This window comes from Terrapene carolina, unplaced genomic scaffold (genome assembly GCF_002925995.2).
Source record: "Terrapene carolina triunguis isolate 2854851 unplaced genomic scaffold, T_m_triunguis-2.0 Scaffold180, whole genome shotgun sequence".
NCBI lineage: Eukaryota > Metazoa > Chordata > Testudines > Emydidae > Terrapene > Terrapene triunguis.
The window spans coordinates 5,948,648-5,965,167 of NW_020664531.1; positions in this window are offsets into that span (position 1 = coordinate 5,948,648).

The window sequence follows — 16,520 nt, forward strand, 5'->3', positions numbered from 1 at the left end:
ATTGCATTTACTTATTTCATTATGGTGCACATTTCCAAGCATCTGGCATGCTGCACAAAAATGAAGAAAATTAGTCAACTGAATTTCAATTCAGCCTAGAAAAAACAAGCAAAAGGAAATTATTAGCTAATCTAGTAATCAAAAACGGAGCAAAAATAAATAATCCAAGATGGAAGAGATGAGTCCAACAATGTCAAAAATGGACACACCCAAGAGGAAGAGCTTTGCACAACGCTGTGAAATCAGTCTCAGAGGAACTGGCAGACACACTGTGGGAGAGAATACCATAGACAGGGTCCCTGAATCAAGAGGGGACCTTAGCTGGTTCATTCAGTCTGTCATTGATTGGTTGTGGCTCTGATATTTCAAAGAGCCAATGACATTTCTCCTTGACAGATGTCAGTTCCAAATGGGATAGCTCAGTGGTTTGAGCATTGGCCTGCCAAACTCAAGGTTGTGCGTTCAATCCTTGAGGGGGCCACTTAGGGATCTAGGGCAAAATCAGTACTTGGTCCCTGCTAGTGAAGGCAGGGGGCTGGACTCGATGACCTTTCAAGGTCCCTTCCAGTTCTAGGAGATAGGATATCTCCATTAATTAACTACACACAGCAGAACCTCTTGAAAATTGTTAACATTTTCTGGTGGGGAGATGGAAGTTCACAGGAGAGCTCTTAAAGGGAAAGGTGCAAATCTAGTGAAGTGCCCTCTCAGCTATACTTGTGTGATACAAATCAACATCGCCTCATGATCAGTCACATAAAAATTGCTAATAAACCTAAAAAAATCCCCAGTATTGACACCTTGGGACAGATCCTCAGCTGGTCTCAGTTGTCAGCTCCATTCACTTCAGTGAAACTATAACAGTTAATACCAGTTGATGATTTGCCCCTTATTTTGCATTACAAGGAGGAGCTCATGAACAATAGACATCCGTCCAGTCTGTTTTCCAAAAACAAATATCCTGCTAGTGGGAGAAGCAGAGCTATGAACATGAAAAGAAATGAACAGTTAATACCCATTGATTAGATTTTGTAACAAAACACTCTTTTCCTTATTATCTTTATCTTACCAGATTCCTAAACTGTTTTTCATAAAGTTATCATAATGCAGCTGCATCAGAAGCTGAATCTAGACACTGAGTTTTTCAAAGAATGTATTCACAGGGTAGAAAGATGAGGCTCTAAACTGGCTTCTCAGAAAAATGGACCCCCTCAGGGCAACCACTCTGTGCAGACTAAGGCATCACTTCGGTTCAAATAGCGAAACATTTATCAACGAGATCAGAGAAAAAGTTAAATGATAAAGGCATTTACCAGATCACACACAGAGTTTTATTTTAAATCTTAATTTAGTAAATTCTTGCTGTAGTGCATTTAGTATTCAGGAAAGGTAAGTTTGACAGCTCAGAGGAGCCGAGACACTGAATGCAGCAGAAAGACCATATAGCACACAGCCTGACAGCTGGGAGAAGGAGGCTAGGGAAAAGGCTGGGACTGCTACTAGGGGACCAACAGCAGGGAATGGGAGGCATGAGGCATCTACAACTCTTGATGACAGGAGGGCAACACTGAGTGGCTTCCCACTAAGACCACAGATAACAGAAATGAACTCTGGGCACTGGGACTGGAGAATCAGCCCCTAATTGCCCTGACTAGAAGAGATGCATGAGGTACAGCCCCTGAAGAGCCACATGGGGCATACTTTTCCATGTGCCCCTCTAATGAACTGCCCTGATGGGGCTGAGTTAGGAACTATTATGTAACAATTCACTCTGTATATGGGCAGTGGAATGGAGGGGGTGTACACTGTTCCCACCTACCAATCACAGTAAAGAATCTGTTGTTGCTTATTTAAAGTGCGGTGTGTGTTTAATAGGAACTCATTGTAGTTTTATAGATTTTAAAGCCCAAAAGGACCACTATGATCATCCAGTTTGACCACCGTATAACAGCTCTCAATGGCACCATCGCTCTTTATGCGCCAATGAGTTCTCTGATGACTGCTGAATCCGATGCATGACTGACAGTCCCATCCACAGGTAGGACACACTCATGCACTAGCAATGCTCTGATTCTGAGCAGCACATTTTTTCCTCCTCTGACGCCTTTGAGCTAGAGCATATCTATTACTATTACTAATGGAACATTTCTACGAAGAGCTGGAGGAGGCAATGCAGAAAAGATCCACTATACAATCATCCAAGGGGACTTCAATGCAATAGTAGGTGAAAGGAGAATGAGAATGAAAAGTATGTAGGAAAATTTGGTAAAGGTCTAAGAAATGATCACAGAGCACGTCTGATTGGATTTGCAGAGGCAAACCATCTCCACATAATGAACACGATATTTCAAAAAGAACAACATCAGCAGTGGACATGGAAAAGCCCAGATGGAATCACACTGAATCAGACTGATTATGTATTGACGCATGCCAGAAGAATCTTCAACAATGTAGTCACAATAGGAGAACGAATAATTTTCACAGGCTCAGACCATTGTATGTTGTGCTCAAAACTATGCATTGACAATGCCTACAAAGACCGAGTCAAGAGGTGCCAGAAACCAAAGCAAAAATGGCACTTTAATGAAGAGGCATTTGCACAGGAAGTGAGTGAAATGGACCTTGAGTATAAGGTCAAGCAGGATATCAATGAGAACTACGAAGAGTTTATCTCACAGATAATCTCAGGAGCAAAGAAGGCAAAGGCATTGAAAATTCTGGGATGCAAGCAGAGGATCAGCAAGGAAACTGTGAATCTGATGGCGAGGAGGGTGCACATGAAATTAGAAGGAAAAATGGTTGAAGACTACAGGACACTGTGCAAAGAAATTCACGTGAAGAGCAAATAAGATTACAAAGACTTTAGAAAGAAGAAATTGAGAGAGGCAGCTGAAAAGAACAAGAGTCTGAAGAAGGTAGAAAGAGATGTTAGGCTGAAACAGATTATCCCGGCAGTGCTGAAAGATTTAAATGGTGAAAGGATTTTGGAAAGGAGCAAGATGAATGAAATATGTACAAAATTCTACAATGATCTCTACTGCTCACATGTCAATGTGCAGCATACACCGTCAAGGCAGCAGGTTATAGAAGAAGTTCCAGATGTTATGTGGGAAGACATCAAATACACAATTCATAACATAAAGAGAAGGAAGAGCCCAGGAGTGGACGATATTTGGCCAGAATATCTCAAAACAGGGGAAGATACTCTCTTCAAAGCGTTGGCGCAATGGTTCACCATCTACATTAATAGCAAGGGTGTTCCAGATGCATGGAAGAAATTGAAAACAATAATATTGATGAAGAAAGGCAATCCAGAAGAATTGAGCAACTACCATCCGATTACACTCCTCTCACAAGTGCATAAGGTCTTCACCCACGTCATACTCAATCAGATTAAGAAGGATCTTGAAATGCACAAAAGCAGAGAACAAGCTGGTTTCTGCTCAGGGTATTCGACAATTGATCGCATCCACTCAGTTAGGCAGCTCATTGAAAAATACAAGGAATACAAAGTACTGTTGTGTATTGCATTTGTCGACTACAAAAAGGCATTTGACTCGGTGGAGATTAACAATGTACTCAACGCGCTCAACTAAATCAGAATCGACCCGAGGTACATCGACCTGCTGTAAGAAATTAACTGCAATTGCTCGACAGAGATAACATTATTCAATGCCCCCTGCATTATTACTATAAGTAGAGAAGTCAGACAAGGCGACACAATTTCTCTGAAACTGTTTGCAGCAGTACTGGAGTCGCTGGTCAAGAAATTGAACCGGGAAGAAGGAATCAGAATTGATGGAGAACAGCTAACACATCTTCTCTTTGCTGATGACTGGGTAATATTGGCAAAAGACACAGCAGAACTGGAGAACAAATTGCAGCAACTGCAAATACTTTCGCATAGTATTGGATTGGAAGTGAACACGTCGAAGATTAAATGGATGCAGAATGATCATTGTGCAGAAGGAATCATCACTGTAAATGGAAAAGTAATCAAGGAGGTCGACAAATATGTTTACCTGGTCAGCAGCTGAACAGAGACAACTCATTCGAAGGGGACTGCAGTAGGAGGAGAAAGGCAGGGTGGGCAAGTTTAAACAAAATGCAGGCGTTTCTAACGGATGATGAACTACCCATGAAGAAAGGGAAAGAACTATTTAACTCCACTGTTCTGCCAGCAATGATATACAGAGTGGAAAGCTGGTCAACAATGAAAGTGGAGGAAGAAAAATTCGCTGTCAACCAGAGAGCAGTGGAAAGGCAAATATGTAAGATATAGCTCCGTGATCATATACCGAATGAGGAGCTCAGAAGGCATATAGAGGTGACCGATGTAGTGCAGGGGATGTACGACGCAAAGCGGAGATGGGCGGGTCATGTAGTCCGCAGGTAAGACAATGGGTGGACCACCCACATCAGTGATCCCCAGAGACCACAAGCGACCGCTGGGCAGACCAAATATGCACTGGACCGATCCCATGACAAAACCGTTTGGCCAGAAATGGAAAGAATGTGCTCGCAACAAAACGGAATGGTGTGGCACCGACTTGCGTTCGTGGCGGGACAGACGAAGACAAGCGAGAAAGGTGATATCTATTACTATTACAAAGACATCCGGTCTTGACTTAAAGCCTTCAAGTGATGGATAATCTACCACATCCCTTGTAATTTGTCACAATGGTCAGTTACCATCACCTTTATTAAAAAGAACAGGAGTACTTGTGGCACCTTAGAGACTAACAAATTTATTAGAGCATAAGCTTTTGTGGGCTACAACCCACTTCTTCGGATGCATATAGAGTGAAACATTGAGGAGATATATATACACACATACAGAGAGCATGAACAGGTGGGAGTTGTCTTACCAACTCTGAGAGGCCAATTAAGTAATTGTATGTGTATGTGTGTATATATATCTCCTCAATGTTTCACTCTATATGCATCCGAAGAAGTGGGTTGTAGCCCACGAAAGCTTATGCTCTAATAAATTTGTTAGTCTCTAAGGTGCCACAAGTACTCCTGTTCTTTTTGCGGATACAGACTAACACGGCTGCTACTCTGAAACCTGTCATCACTTTTATTGCTTCTTATGTTGGGTTTGAATTTGTCTAGCTTCAGCTTCCAGCCTTTGAACATTGTTATGCCTTTTTCTGTTAGATTAAACAGCCCCTTACTACCAGAAATCTTTTCCCATACAGGTATTTGGAGACTGTAACCATCAATGTCTGTAGAACCTAGTGCTTGCAGCTCCTGCAATATTTGCTTTCAAGATCATGGCACATAGAACAATATTTCAAAGGGACTGGTGCATCCCCTCACTCAGAGTGATACCATGTAGAGTTTAATTGAGGGTTCACTGAGTTTCAGTCAGTGGGAGTTAGCTATTAAAATGCAGGGGTTATACCATCGCATGAATTTTCCAACCTGGAACCCATAGCAGCAGCAGTAGTAATTTAAAATTGGAAATAAGGATAAGTGCCTTGTAATGTATGTCCTACTCTTTCTCACTGCCTATTGGACCCTGATACATTTTATGCAATGCTCATTTATTTTCTTTCCTATTTTGCAGTAGCTTTCTAATGCGTGGCTCTGCACAATGTGTATTTTGTGGTTATATAGCTAATGTTAGTTATGTTTAACACATTGGATTTCATCACCCTAGGATTACAGATTTAATGTTATAACAGAGAATTTTTCTAGGCATAAGAAATATCTAGACATACGATGTCAAACTCTTGTTGCACACATTTATAGCAGAGATAAGACCAAGCACTGACATTTAAATTTGGATCCAGATTAAAAACTTCTCCAAAGTTTGAAGGTCTATAGATCCAGGTTTTGGGTCACTGCCCTCTTCAATTTATATGAATGAATAAGAAATAAATAATTGATAACCACCACTACCCCATCATATTCTTCTGCTATGAAGTACATACCTTCTGACATGAATTTTTTTAGGTAGTATGAAGTATACAGAAAACAACTCAGTGCATTCAAAAACGTACTCAAGTTATTCAGTTTGTTCCCAGGGTATATACAGCCATTCAAGAATCTCTTTATTCATAAGTAAAATAATAACCCTCTTTGCATAAGGGAAAAGTACAGTAGCTTTAAAGTTTGGTTAGAGGGTTTTTTCGGTTCTTTTTTAAACCCAAGCTAAATGAGAAATTCTCATTTTATTTTACCTCCGAGCATAGTTTCCGTAACATAAGGAGAGTTTTGATTAGTTTGTTAGAGTTCAGCAGTTATTCTAGAATGTTTTATGACATGAGTATTATGGAATGAGATCTCTGATAAACCTACACACCTTTCAGTTGTGCAGATTTCTAGTATGACTATCGAGGTTCGGATCCAGTTGAGCTGCATGACCATGCATGGTTTTAGTTCACAGAGTTCGTGTGAATGCCATCTAAATTTTTATGGACATGCGTTTACATCTCCTTCATTTCATTTTAAAATTCTCAAAACACATTTTTCCTACTAGTTGATTAAAACATTGTTTGCAAAGTTGAAACATTTTAGATATTACACATTTCATGGATCCTAATGTCTGTCAGCACATGAAAATCGTGGCCTAATGCCACAACTAAGAGTTGTAACAATTCAGATGAAAGCTCCTGCCACTTCGGATCCTAAGGGAAATTGCTAAAAATGGAGCAAATGCTTGAAAATAAACCCAGTGATTATTTAAAAACACTTTGCTCATTTTCAGTGATCTATCATCCTTTAATAGCAGCAGCAGCATGCAGTACAGATATAAGGACTTTTCTAAATTTCAGCTTGCTTGCTGGCAGAGCTTTGCTGTCTTTACTGCTTTCAGTAGTGTGCACTGGGTCTAGTAGTGTGTTCATGATTAGACCCTAAATCTTAAACATTTAGGGCCTAGTGCTGATTTTCCTGTTGAGGTACATGTCTTTTATGACAAGTTGGTATTGATGAGAACATGCTCAAACTTTGGGAAGGTTTGAGTCTATTGCCCTCCCTCACTCTTTCATAACACACACATGGAGGGCAGACTAGGGTCATTCAGAAACGAGTGTGCCTAAATATATATATAAAAAAATTAGAATTCAGGATGATTGAACATAGGTAGTTTTGCCAAACTACAACAGAGCAATATTCTAAAATAAACACAAAATTGTTTTGGTTTGGTTCATACTATAAAAGAGCATGTGGAGTTTTCAGTGGGATCAGGGAGGGTACACGCAGCAGGCAAACTAGTCTGACTGGAAAACTTGTGCCTGCTTCTGCTCTGAACATTAGATGCTTTTTAATGTCAGCAAAGCTATTGGGTGGTATGATGTAACGTTTAAATCTGGGACCAAGATGGGTTAGTAGAGAAAAAGCGGATATGTCAAGATGAAAGTGGCAAAACTGTTTATTCAGGTGATCGCTGAAACATTTGGACTTGCACTGTAAAGTTAGAACTGACAGATGGACTCAGTTGGGGAGGAGGGAGTGAGCATATCTGATGTTTCAGTGTCAATTACTTCCAGCTTGATGCCATGAGCTTGGTTTCCACACCTATTCCCTCTTGGCATCTCCTAGAATTGTGAGTGCTCATAGTAGGTGTTGCTTAAAATTGAAAAACAATGCACAGTCAAAAACATCCGATAGGACAGACAATACCATCCTTTCTAGTTTCTCTTTTCCCATGTTTCAAAGCAAGGTATAACATAGAATCTTTACACACAGAATTTATCTCCTATGCATATTAGTTTCTGGATCCCAGCTTCTCTGCAGGTTGGAAGATCTTCCTGGAGTTTTGATTTGAGCCATCTCTAATTCACAAGGAAACCCACTGTCATATTTGAAATTCTTATTTAGTATATATTTCTGACAACCCCATGCCCTTATCAACCCAAGAATTACCAACGTCTATGGAGAAGAATGTCTTACACAGTATTCACACCAGAATCCCTGAAGATTTTTGAGAAAATAAGCTGTGCCTATTGCTTGTGGAAAGGCAGGAAATGGGGAATAGAACAGAGTTTGTATACACTGGATAGTAATGTGCATTAGTTTGAAGACTTGCTTTGCATAGAGATGTTGGGAAAAGTTCTTGCATTTGAGGGTGGCTATATGGTGCACTGGGATAAAAATCTATCAGTGAAAGTTATACTGAATCCATCACTGGGAAAGGCTTATACGTGGGAGGCCTACATTTTTGCTGATAGTGGAATTGCCACTGCTGCTGAATTACAGTAATATAGGGTACGTCTTCACTACCCGCTGGATCGGCGGGTAGCAATCGATCTATCGGGGATTGATTTATCGCGTCTCGTCTAGACGCGATAAATCGATCCCCGAACGCGCTCCCCGTTGACTCCGGAACTCCACCAGAGTGAGAGGCGGAAGCGGAGTTGACAGGGGAGCCGCAGCCATCGATCCTGCGCCGTGAGGATGGGAGGTAAGTCGATCTAAGATACGTCAACTTCAGCAACGCTATTCACGTAGCTGAAGTTGCGTATCTTAGATCGATCCCCCCCCAGTGTAGACCAGCCCTTAGTGTCTGTGTAGCATACTTTACAAACTGTTAGCAAACTATACCATAATATGATTGTAAAGATCATATAAAGGATCGCATCAGCCATGACTAAAGTGCATCTACCTCTGAGATGAAATGTGTCGAATATTTACCAGTTCACAGAAACAATAAAGTACAGCACAGGCCAGAGAGTGAAGAATGTCTTATCCAAATGAAATTGCCAGGAGAATTAAGGCAAGGAAAAATGTACTGCAGTAGTATTTAGCCAGCATATCTGATTCCACATGCCTTCTCAAATCTTGCCTTCAGCTACAGCTGAAAATTATATTGCTGTCCTCATTCTTGGCCTTCGTCCTATCCCTTCCTAACAATAGACTGGCACTTGGTTTTCAAGGCTTGAATCAAGCAATGTAGTGACTGACTAATTGGTTTCCAGCTCATTTATGAATAAAAAGTTTGAGACTTATTTTGTTAAAAATCAAACAGATTAATAATCTGTAATAGGAATTTGTGTAGTAAAACATGTCTTAATTCATTGATAAAGGGACATATTCTGCCACTCTTACGCTTATTGATGTCAGTGGGACTACTCATAGTGTAAGGTAATACTTGCTGTGACTGGGGATTGCAGAATCTGGCCCAAGGAGACATATTGTTTTTCTTCCATTAAAAGGAAACACATTTGTAAACCTTAATGAAATCCCTTCATAGAGCACACATTGCACAATAGCAGAACTAAATTTTGTTTTTATGTTAAACCAGGATGGACATCCAGAAAACAGATTTCCTTAGATCCATCACTTAGGAACCAATCTGAAGCCTATTGGAATGAATGGAAATACTAACATTGACTTCAGTGGGCTTTAGACTGGAGCCTTAGTGGATTTGTCTACACTGAGTTTTAAAACCTGCAGCAGTGAGTTTCAGAGCCCAGTGTAGAGGTTGTGGCTTGGGCTGGTGCTTGGGGCTATAAAGTCCACCCCTGGCCTCAGGCTTCAAAGCCTGAGCTCCCGTTGGAGCCCGAACATCGACAGCTGTTTTTAGCGACATAGCCCCAATGGTGCGAGCCTGAATCTGCAGATCCGAGGCTCCGAGACTAGCTGCCCTGGGTTTTAAACCCTGGTGCAGGGATGTTAAGGGTGCTGGGGGTGTGGCAGCACTCTCTGGCTTGAAGTGTTTTCCATTATACACAGTTTTGTTCAATGGCTTTCAGCACCCCCGCTATAAAAATTGTTCCGACGTCACTGCCCCAGTGTAGACGTATGTCTGTGGTAGGGCACCCCCTTTAGGCTACATGGGGAGAACACGCACATGAGTCCCATTTTTTCACCCCCCCGCCCCCACCTCAGGTGGGTGCTGTGGGGTGTCCGTTTAGCGTGCTTGTGCTCACCTTCTGGCCAGGGCCTCTCTACTATCTCGTCCCCTCTCCATGTCCCCAATGCTGCTACCAAACAACCCTGGTCAGCAAAAAGGGCTAAACAGAAGAAAGGTAAAGAAAAACCTGGAAGCAGCTCCCTCCCGGATATGGGCCTCTCTGACTTCAGAGGGGTCCTGGGATTATCAATGGCCACTTCAGAGTTCACTGGACACCAGTGCAAGCCTCAGTTCCTTTCCCATTTTCCTTGGGGTTTCTGTGAGGGCAGGGCTCAGAAAGCTGCCAGAACTCTCTACAGGGCTGGAGATGCTCAACAGTCTGTTCCCTTCCTAGGGGATGTCTCCAACTGAGTGAGTTTCCCCCCCTCTTTTCAACTCCTCTTCCAGTCCTGGCATGATCTTTGGGTACAGTGGGGTTGGGCCACTCCAGCCCAAACCAGCTCCTTAACTGGTTCCATGAGAGTGTGGGGTTTCTATACCCTGTCACAACATACCCATAGACTCTGATCTGTATACCAGTGTAAATATAGAGTAACTCTGTTTAAGTTAATGAAATAACCTTGGATTTATGGTTGTAAAGTGTGGAGTGCCCTTAATGTTCATGAGAGTGGGTGTGCATCATCACAAAGAACTGAGCCTTCATGCCAATGCAATTGAGAGCAAAGTTTGGTCTGTTATCTTTTGCATATCAGTGTGTGCAGAATTGAGTACACCAAGGCTCAGAAGTCTTTTCTGTAGCTGCAGGATATTAGCCTGTAAAATGGAATTACTCAATCTATTTTAGGCTGCAAGTTAACAGAAAAGAAGGACTGATTTACTGAGCCCTAGAGAAGAACAGGTGTTTGTGTTAAACTACCCTATGCTGTTGCGAAAGAGCCGGGGGGTGGGATAGGGGAATAGCATAATAGGCTATGTCTGCACCATTGGTGAACATGCCTTATTTGGGACCGTCAACAAAGTTGCCAGGACATTAATCCAGAGCAAATGTTTATGTTTTGACTGAACAAATTATATGATATTAAATGGCATAATAGTACAGCATCTATCTTGCCTTGCCTTTCCTGTCCCAACAAAGCAGTTGGAATGGTTAAGTTTTACCCTTACAAAGGAAGAAATGCATGCCAGTTTTCTCCAGTTATATTTTTCATACTGAAGCAAGGACTTTGACTTATTTCAAGGATGATCCCATATGGGTTCACTCATTGGCACTGGAAATTTGGAGAATCTAGGTGTCTTCTTGGCATTGATTAGGCTATAAAGATACCTGAGTAGTCTAAAAACCCAGCTTGCCCTTCATATAAAGTTTAGGTGATTACTTTTCAACCATTGTAGCAAGGATTATAAACCGTTTTTCCAATTATCACTGCAGGTCACTTCTGTCATTAGAGGAAACCAGAACACATTTGGTTCTGCCCAGTATTGCTTGAAAAGTTCATCCTGTACAAAGTCTGAAATAAAAAGAACGAGGACTCCTTGTGGCACCTTAGAGACTAACAAATGTATTTGAGCATAAGCTTTCGTGGGCTAAAACCCACTTCATCGGATGCATGCAGTGGAAAATACAGTAGGAAGATATATATACACAGAGAACATGAAAAAATGGGTGTTGCCATATCTCGTTATAGTTGGTATGGCAACAACTCATGAAGCCATACACAGGCGGCCTGGACAGCAGTAAGGAGCAGTTCAACTATAGGTTGAACAAGTGCAAAAGGGTGGTAGAATGTGCCTTTGGACGTTTAAAGAGGTGCTGGTGTAGTTTGCTGAGCAGGTTAGACCTCAGCGAAAGCAATATTCCCATTGTTATTGCTGCTTGCTGTGTGCTCCATAATTTCTGGGAAAGTAAGGGGGAGATGTTTATGGCAGGGTGGGAGGTTGAGGTAGATCGCCTGGAGGCCAATTTTGAACAGCCAGACAGCAGGGCAATTAGAAGAGCACACCGAGGTGTGCTGTGCATCAGAGAGGCTTTGAAAAACAGTTTATTGACTGACCAGGCTCCGGTGTGACAGTTGTGTGTGTTTGTCCTTGATGCAAACCCACCCCCTTTGGTGAATGTACTTCCCTGTAAGCCAATCCACCTTCCCCCTTCGACCACAGCTGGCACTGGAAATAAAGTCCCTATTGTTCTGAATCCATTCATTCTTTATTAAAAAATATTTGAGATCACTGACAATGCTGACTAGTAACAGGAAGCCCGGGTGTACAAAGGGTTTGATAATGGGCGGGGTAGGGGTGGAGGGAAGGATAAGACCACATTGCTTATTGTAGCCACACCACAAATCAAAGCTGTTTGAATGACAGCCTTTTGTTGCTTGGGCCATCCCCTGGAGTTGAGTGGCAGGGTGCCTGGAGCCTCCTCCCCACATTCTTGGGCATCTGGGTGAGGAGGATATGGAACTTGGCGAGGAGGGCAGGAGGTTACACAATGGATGCAGTGGGGGTCTGTAGTCTAGTTGCCTTTCCTGCAGCTCCACCAGATGCCTCATTGTGTCCATTTGCTCCCCCATTAGCCTCAGCATAGCCTCCTGCCTCTGCTCATCGCGCTCACTTAATGCTTTCCTGGCCTCTGCCACTGAATGCCTCCATGCATTCAGCTATGCCCTATCAGTGTGGGAGGATTGCATGAGCTCGGAAAACATGTCATCGCGAGTGCGTTTTTTCGCCTTCTAATCTGCGATAACCTCAGGGACAGAGTTGATGCGGGGAGCATAGAAGCATTTGCAACTGCGGGGGGGGGGGCGGGGAGGGGAAATGGAGAGTAGACTTTAAGAAGATACATTTCTGAGAATAAAAGGGAGACCCTTTCACAGTGAATCAATCAATTCACAGCAGACAGCACATGTGTTTTAGGTACAAGGTTGCATTTTGCCTTTTATATTGAGCGCCTGCCGGTATGGTGACACATCACACACGGCTGGTTAACAGAATTCAGTTTGCAGGCAGCCATGGTAAGCCAAAGGGTACGTGGGGTTGGCTTCTTCCGTGTTCATAACATGTGGGAATGGTTTCAAACTGCAGCGCCCTCCTTTCCCATAGCAACCAATGCCGGTTGTGTTTGCTGTTTAAAAGGAGGGGCTGTGTTTAAAAGGATGTGCAGTGGCTTTGGGGTGGATGTGCAGGACGCCCTTCCCCCCCCCTCCCCTGCCCCCCATGGGTATTCTCTGGGATGATCCCTTTTAGCGAAGCGCAAACAGCCAACCATGCCCGGGGTCTAATGTGTAAGGGATCAGCAAACAGAGGGGATTACTGTTCCCTTACAAAACTCCCCCTATTTCAACCAGATGACTATGAATGATATCACTCTCCTGAGGCTGACACAGAAAGATAAAGACTGAATGTTGCATGAATGTGACCAAAATCCAGGACCATTCGCTGCCATGCTTTGTGCTGCAATGATTCCAGACCACTTGCTACTGGCTTGGCATGGTAAAGTGTCCTACCGTAGAGGACAAAATAAGTCAGCCCTCCCCAGAAACCTTCTGCAAAGGCTTTCAGAGTACCTCCAGGAGAGCTTCATGGAGATGTCCCTGGAGGATTCCCGCTCCATCCACAGACACGTTAACAGACTTTTCCATTAGCTGTACTGGCCGCGAATGCATCCCAATTGCTCAGGAAAAATCAAACATTAAACACAATTGCTTTTAACCCCTGTAGTGTCATTACAAATGTGCACTCACCAGAGGTGCCTTCTCTGCCTTTAGAGTCCAGGAACAATAGGCCCTGGGAGAATATTGGCTCCAGGGTGAGGAAAGGTCCTGTCTGTTGGGGAGAATGGATTCTCCGCTTGCCTGCTGCGCATTCTCCTCCTCCTCCACAAAATCCTCATCCATGTTGCGTGAGGCTGCCACCTTGCAGGTGTCCACAGAGAGTGTTGGGGTACTGGTAGGGTCCCCTCCTAGAATGGCATGCAGCTCATCATAGAAGTGGCAGGTCTGGGGCTCTGACCCGGAGCAACCGTTTGCCTCCTTTGTCTTTTGGTAGGCTTGCTACTTTGGTAGCTCCTTAATTTTCACGCGGCACTGCTGTGCATCCCTGGTGTAGCCTCTCTCCACCATGCCCTGTGTGATTTTGGCATATATATATCAGCATTTCTTCTGCTGGATCGGAATTCTGTCTGCACAGATTCTTCTCCCCATACTGCAATCAGATCCAGTGTCTCCTGTTTGCTCCATGCTGGAGCTCGTTTGCAATTCTGGGACTGCATGGTCACCTGTTCTGCTGAGCTCGCCACGCTGACCAAACAGGAAATGAAATACGAAAGTTCCCGGTGCTTTTCCTGTGTACCTGGCTAGTGCATCGGAGTTGAAAGTGCTGTCCAGAGCGGTCACATTGCAGCACTCTGGGATAGCTCTCGGAGAGCAATACCATCGAATTGCACAGCACTGTGTCTACACTACCCCAAATTAGAGCCAGGAAGGTCGATTTTAGCGCTACTCCCCTCATCAGGGAGGAGTACAGTGGTCGATTTTAAGGGCCCTTTAGGTCAGCAAAACGGGGTTGGTTGTGTAGACGCATTCATTATAAAATCGACCTAACACGGCTAAATTTGACCTAACCTCGTAGTGTAGACCAGGCCTAAATACCTTTGAGGATCTGGGCACAATGGAAATCTGTGGCAGAGCAAGGAATTAGTCCCAGGCTAGCACCCTAATCACTGAACCAACTTTACCCTTCCTTGAGTAGCCTGTATAAGGGCCAGGCAAAATTGGAATGCAGGGTCTGTTCCTTCCATACTCTCTTGGGGAGCATAGTCCCCCAAAGGAGAACAGAGAAGTGGAGCGAAAGTGTTCCTATTCCTTGCTCCGCGCTGTACCAGTCCACAGAGCTGGCCTGACACCCCTGGAGGAGTATGCTATATCCCTTAAGAGAATGTAGCAATAGGCATGCTCCACCTTCTCACTGAAACCCTGAGAAGAGCTCACCTCACTGTGTCAGAATGCATTCAGGTGCTCCCTCTGAGGTGATGCACATCTGTGCCATACCAATCAGAGGGCTTTGTTTTAAAGGTGCACCTGAGCTCTTTGTGAAAAAGCCCATTATTTGTCTTTCGTATTATTTGTTCTAAGATTTGAAGATGAAGCACGATGCCCGCTTGAGAGTGAGATGAAATGAGTGTGTCTAGCACTCAGCATGGGAGGCTTGATTTATCTATTCCATTTTCTGTAAATATTAGGTTCAGGTCCCCCAGCCCTGCAATGATACCTGAATAACACAGTGCTTGAAATGCACAGTGTCGTGTAAAAAAATCAGGTGTTTTAGAACATACCACAGCATTAAAAATGCTTCTAGCTCATCCAGCCCAAGTTAACTTGGCTGGTGTCAGTTATTTGCTCTCACCTATGTTTGGCCTAGATTCCTCTCTTCCCAAAGCCAGTCAATAGATGATTGTTTCATTGTGGAAGGTGGATGCAACAGAAAGATCTTAACCTTTATGTTTCACTCAGCATTTAATTTTGGTCAGGGTCCATTGACTCTGGTGAGAAGAAGACAAATGCATTTAGCAATGACAAATGAGTATTTGGCAGCAGTTCTTGGTAGGACTTGCTTCTGGCATGTTTGCAACAAACTACAAGTGACTCAAGTCACGTCTTCTGTTGTTACGTATTGTTCTGCTGCAAGCAACAAGAAATATATGATTTATAGCATCACAGTTAAAAGTATATTTTGCTTGGATTGTTGGAAACAGAGAGAGAGAGAGAGAGAGAGAGAGAGAGAGAGAGAGAGGTTTGTATGTATATGTGTGAAGTGGGGGGGCATTAAATTTCAGAGATATTCAGAGCCATGAATAAAAGTCAGTGGGGTAAGGAGATTTTAATGTTGCCTAGATAGGAAAATGAACTCCATTAGAAGGAGAGAAAAGGATCATCCTTTTATCAGTTTGAACAATATCTAGCACAGATAGTGGTAGTTCATGGGCAAGGTCCTCCATTAGTGTAAATCGGTACAGTTTGGTTGAAGTCAAGAGAACCACATTGATTTACATCTAATGGGGATCTGCCCCCATATTCTTAAGAATAAAAGAATTTGGTGTTTTTAACTACTGATATTTGTTTTTTTTTCTTCTAATACTGAAAAGAATAATTGAAAGCAATAGACCTGAGGGGGGTGGTGGTTGTTGTTGTTTTTAACTTATTTATTTATTTCTTTTTTGCAAACAATAAGAGATTGTAGGTAAAATGCATAATGCCTGGAGGATCCTCCTGTGATGGGTTGGGTCACAGAGATCCCCTTGGGACTGTCATCTGGTGTGCTGAGACTACCTCTGAGCCCATTTTCCCTGCCAGCTTGGGACTCCAGAACCCTGTCTTGTTGAGCCAGACATGCCAGTCTGCTCAAACACAGACCCAGGGTCTGAACAACGCGCCCAAAGCTGCAGACTTAACTGAAAACAGCTTAAGAAGTGTCCCAGTCTCTAGCACCCAGACACCCAACTCCCAATGGGATCCAAACCCCAAATAAATCTGTCTTACTCTGTATAAAGCTTATACAGGGTAAACTCATGAATTGTCCGCCCTTTATAACACTGATAGAGAGATATGCACAGCTGTTTGCTCCCCCAGGTATTAATTACTTACTTGGGGTAAATTAATAAGCAAAAGTAATTTTATTAAGTATAAAAAGTAGGATTTAAGTGGTTCCAAGTGATAACAGACAG